Genomic DNA, 5881 nt, shown 5'->3' on the forward strand with positions numbered 1-5881 from the left:
CGGCAAGAGTTGGTGTTGAATTTAAACTCTAATGTTGGAGGGATCCCACATCAGGAAGCTAATATAAGAGTGGTTGTGAAGCTGGCTTTAAATAGAGGGAACCATGAGGAGAGTAAATGTACCTTTCTTGGCTGATCCCTTTCGCTGTATGGCGTGCTCGTTTGGGTTGGGCGTCAGCTAAGAGTGCTCGGAGTGTGGATTAACTCCAGTCTCCTATCAGGTGTGTATTTCTCACTACTCTAGCTGTAGAAATGGCTACTTCAGGCCGCGCTGGGCCGAAAGGGGTCAGTGGGCCTAATGGGCCTACGGGCCTAATTGGATAAGTTGTTTGATTGGATAGTAAATATTGGCTAGGCTAGGTGAATCTCATATTTGTGGCTAGATTTGGGCTAAAAGGGCCACACGAGCGTGTGGGCGCATTTGGGCCGAGAATAAGCTTTAGGCCCATTCGTATTGTTATCCCTGTTTAGAATCCTTTAGTTTACCAAATTACTGAAATGCCCTCGATTTGTAGAATTACCATTTTACCCTCGATTTATAGAATTACCGTTTCACCATCGATTTACAAAATTACTATTTTACCCTCGATTTATAGAATTACCATTTTACCCTCAATTTACAGAATTACTGTTTTACCCTCGATTTACAAAATTACCATTTTACCCTCAGTTTAAAAAAATTATCGTTTTACCCTCGATTATGAAATTACTGAAATACCTCTGTAAGATAGAATTACCAAAATACCCCTAGTTTTTAAAATTACCAAAATACCACTGGTTTGTAAAATTACCGGAATACCCTCAATTTGTAAAATTACCAAAATACCCCTGGTTTACAAAATTACAAAAATACCTTTGACTTTCTAAAAATTATAGAAATACCATTGGTTTATAAAATTACTGAAATACCCTTGGTTTGTAGATTTACCAAAACACCCTTGTAGGATGAAATGACTAAAATACCCCTAATAGGTAAAAAGATCGTAAAGCCCCTGTAGGGTAAAGTGACCGTAGTACCCCTGTATGGTAAAATGACGAATATGCCCTTATGTTCCGTATGACTGATGTGCTTAGGATTTACATATATTGATATTGGAATAGTTGAGTTTGAGTGACAGGTGGTGGTTATCGTAGGTGATTGATTATGGAAACGTTTCAACTTCAACCCGTAACAGGTGTGTACTAACCCCCGTAATAGCTTAGATTAATATTTGCTGAAAAGCCGAAAGCTTCATATTTTAGTGATTCGGGAATTAATATTTAGATCTATTTTCTACGCACGTTGAAGTTGGATTCACAACAGATATGGGGTAGGAAGGTATTTGCAACGTTCTTCAACGAGTAGATCTCTTGGTAAGTATTCAAACCTTCTTTCCATTTGTATCTTGTGGTTTAAGAAAAGCTGAAAACCCCTCTGTCGACTAAGGCTAAAAGGGTTTTTGGTGTTATTTGGTTTGTTGGTGCTAGTGAGGATTAAAGGCTACCGATCGAGGAGTGTGTGAAAAGCTTGGATCATCGGAGTGACTAAATCTAGTCATCAACTTCGGCAAAGGTATGAACCCAAGGGCCATTGTGGATGGTGGTCGAATGTGTAAGTGATGATAATAGGTAGTTTTCGATTTCGTTTAATATTAACATGGTCTATTATATAAGTGGTTCATTATAGGAGAAATCGCATAGGAGATCTCGTCAAGGAATATCGCAAATCAGGTGTGTAACGAACCCTTTTTCATAGCTTAAAGCGATAAATGCCGAAAAGTCGAAATGCCAAAATTTTGGCATTTCGAGGACTTGTGAGCAAGCGAACGGTCACTAGTTAGTTAGAATCGATGAGATGATGATCGGGAACAATGGAAACGGTAAGGACGTGTTTTTGGCATTTACGGTAAGTTGGGCCTCGAGGGGCTGAAATAGGGCCCAATAGGCTTTCGGTCCCATTTGAGTAAAATTGGTAGAAAACAGAAATCTGTTAAATTACGTGTTAAGACTGTTAATGCTGTTATGGATATAGGCTAAATGGGCCTAGATGACAAAATCGGCTAAGTAGTGCTCATTAGGGGTTTTAGGCCCAATAACTCGATTTCACTAAAAATGGGCCAGAATCACTGTTTGCACCCATGAATTGTTAGTAATCGATAATGAACATTGAAACCCTAATTTTTGGTAAAATTACAAGACTACCCTTATAACATGAAAATGACCATTTTGCCTCTAGGTAAAAATGACCATTATACCCCTAGGGTTTATATATGAACTTAATGCATAGGATTTTGATAAACATGATATGTATGATATGCGCATGACATGTATGATATGCACATGATATGTATGATATACACATGAGATGTTCATAAATGCATTGGGTTGGGTTTTTATATGGATGGAGGAAGTGCAAAAGGGCTTATGCCCCAGTTATTAAAGCGCTTATGCCCCAGTTATTAAAGGGCTTATGCCCCAGTTATGATAAAGGGCTTATGCCCCAGTTATGATGAAGGGCTTATGCCCCAGTTATAAAAAGGGCTTTTGCCCCAGTTATTAAAAGAGGCTAGGCCTCCAGTTATATGATAAAGTAGCTATGCTGCCAGTGGAGAGTTATGGCGGGGTGGGTCGAGTTAATCCCCACATGGTGTGTTGGTTGGTACGGGTGGAGAGTAGCGGATGGTGGGTTGAGTAGTCTCCCCAATTGGGCTTGCATTCTTTCATTTGACATTACATGTGATATTGAAATGGGCCTATGGGCCATACCGTTTACAGTAAAGGCTTCGGCCCAGTAATATGAAATTTAAAATGGCTTCGGCCCAGTGTTATGAAATATGAAATATGAAAAGGGCTATGGCCCAGTACATGTTTGAGATTGGATTTGGGCTTAGGCCCAACAGGCTGTTATTGTTCTGGGCTCTGGAAGGGCTTGTTGCACACTGAGTTTCCAAACTCACCCCCTTTCCTTAACCTTGTAGGTGAGCCTTGATGTGGGGACTTGGGCCGGAGGTGATTCAGAGTGGCCACGGTGATCGTCTTTGGGCTTTTAAATAAGCGTTGGTTTTCATTTAATTTCCTTTAATTATTATTTATTTTTGGGTTGTAATCAGGCTAATTTTAACTTTTCTTTTATTTCTTTTCGAGATTAGTTTATTTTTAATAACTTCAAACCTGGTTGATAATTATTCAAATGGGCTAGACTTAGGACATGTTTGCAAAACGATACTTGTTTTCAAAATATCTCAACACTATGATTAATCGATTTATCAAAGACGTCCACTTAAACAAATTTAAACTCGGTATAACAAAGTGTGGTTATGGTTGTGGGCATGTCTAGGATTGGATCCAATCAAAGAGCTTGGTACTTACGCAGCCTTCATGGCTCACCTCCTCTCGGATACCTACTTAGTGCCTAGCTTTCATACACTTTGTTAACTCAACAAAATATGGTTTTTTAAAAACACTAAAACGGAACGTGGGTTTTCAACTCCAATGTGGCACGTCAGATTCAACCATAACGTCTGGGCCTGGTTTGGGGTGTTACATTTGTATTCTTTATTATTTTGAGATGTTTTCTTATCTTGTTATGAACTAAAACCCTTAAATACCTAAGGGGAATGAAACCTAAGACGAATCTTGTTATTATTTTCTAAATTGCATGATAAATATTTAACTTGTTCTTAAATATGTGCTCTTAATTCTTGTTTTGATATCCCAAGATACTGATTCAAAATAAGCTCTTATTCAGAGGAGGAATAGACCCTGTCTAAGAGTATATTTTCATAATTAAGCGGAGTTGTTTGCGCGCCTAGACATAGGGTGACAAGATTTTTCCTGATTAGGGTGAAACCTAATAAGGGGATCCATAGATTGAGTTAATGCAACCCTAAGGTGTTAATTAGAGAAAGGTCTCAATTATTCAATCTAGGGATTAGATGTTATTAGTCTTGAATAGAGATAATAACATAACTTAGGGAACTCTATGGAACAAGTTAAATGAATAAATCGTCTGATTCGAAGCCAAAATAACAAGTGCAGTCTAGGTGGATTTTTCCTTAGGTATTGTCTTAATTTAATCGATTTTCCCAAAGCAATTCCCCAATTCTATTCTCTATGAGTTCTTAGTTTAGATAATTAGTTAGTTAAAACAAAACCTCTTTATTCCTAGGCTAGATAATAAAAAGATAGTCATTACTAGTACTTTTTGTTCCTTTGTGTTCAACAATTCGGTCTTGCTAAAACTTTACTACTGTTTGATAGGTACACTTGCGTACATCGCGATAATAGTTAGTTTCAAGAACGATTAATTATAAATATTTAAAACCTATCACGAAATCAAATGATCATTTATGGATTTGATAAACAAATTTTTTCAGCCCGTATTTAGACAGGTTTGTGGTGGTATTTATAGATGATATTTTGGTTTACTCTCGGATTGAAAATGAGCATTCTGGGCATTAAGAATAGTGTTGCAACTCTACGAGAGAAACAATTATATGCCAAATTCAGTAAATGTGAATTTTGGCTACGGAAAGTTAGTTTTCTTGGGCATATAGTATCTACTGAAGGTGTCAGAGTAGACTCGAATAAAATTTCAACCATTGTTAATTGGAAGCCATCGAAGAATGTATTTAAAGTCTGAAATTTTCTGGGACTAGCTAGTTATTATCGGAGATTTGTAAAAAGTTTTTCAATCATAACATCTCTGATGACTCATTTGCTACAGAAAGATGTAAAGTTTGAGTGGACCGATAAATGCAGCAGAGCTTTGATAGATTAAAGGCTTTATTAATAGAAGCACCTGTGTTAGTCCAACCTGAATCAGGTAAGGAATTTATAGTTTACAGTGATGAGTCATTAAATGGTTTAGGCTATGTTTTGATGCAAGATGGTAAGGTAGTAGCCTATGCTTCATGATAGCTAAATCCACATGAAAAGAACTACCCGACACATAATCTTGAATTCGCAGCCATAGTGTTTGTATTGAAAATCTGGCGGCATTACTTATTTGGTGAAAATGTCACATATTCACTAATCATAAAAGCTTGAAATATTTGATGTCACAAAAAGATTTTAATTTGAGACGGCGCAGATGGCTTGAGTTATTGAAAGATTATGATCTTGTTATTGACTACCATCTGAGGAAAGCCAACATAGTGACGGATGCTTTGAGTAGAAAATCCCTATATACTTTGTGAGAAATGAACACCCAATTATTGTTGTTTGATGATGGTTCAATCATAGCTGAGTTAAAAGCTAGACCAATGTTTTTGCAACAGATTTCTAAAGCTTAGAAAAATGATAATAAGTTGCAAGCAAAACAGATACAAAGTGAATCGACTCTTGACTCAAAATTTCAGATCGGGACTAATAGTTGATTGTTATTCAGAGGCAGAGTATGTGAACCAAAAAGTTCAGAATTGGTACAAAAGATTTTGCATGAAGCTCAAAATGGTAACATGTCTATTCATCCTGATAGTAATAAAATGTATAATGATCTGAAAAAGATGTACTAGTGGTTGGGAATGAAACAAGATATTTTTGAGTTTGTATCTAAGTGTTTGATATGTCAGCAAGTAATAGCTAATCATCAGTTGCCATCTGGACTATTACAGCCAGTTACGATACCAGAATGAAAATGGGAAAGAAAGCCATAGACTTTGTAACGGGATTACCCTTGTCTCCAAAGAAAAAAAGATGCCATTTGGGTAATTATTGACCGGTTGACAAAGTCTGCACACTTTATTCTAGTATGTATCGATTATTCCTTGGAAAGATTGGCTGAATTATATGTTTTTGAGATTATCAGATTGCATGAAGTGCCTGTCTCCATTATTTCAGATAGAGATCCTTGGTTTACTTCTCGAATCTGAGCAAATTGCAAGAAGCTCTAGGTACTCAGT

General features: G+C 37.0%; 1 long non-coding RNA gene across 1 annotated transcript; it reads left to right on the forward strand.

Annotated features, from left to right (window-relative positions):
* Positions 1 to 1289: 1289 nt before the first annotated feature.
* Positions 1290 to 1722, forward strand: LOC107952603 (uncharacterized). The gene is made up of 3 exons (XR_001698859.2): positions 1290 to 1352; positions 1467 to 1590; positions 1666 to 1722. It is a non-coding gene; the product is annotated as an uncharacterized lncRNA (long non-coding RNA).
* Positions 1723 to 5881: the final 4159 nt, after the last annotated feature.

Source organism: Gossypium hirsutum, chromosome A11 (assembly GCF_007990345.1).
Source record: "Gossypium hirsutum isolate 1008001.06 chromosome A11, Gossypium_hirsutum_v2.1, whole genome shotgun sequence".
Classification (NCBI taxonomy): Eukaryota; Viridiplantae; Streptophyta; class Magnoliopsida; order Malvales; family Malvaceae; genus Gossypium; species Gossypium hirsutum.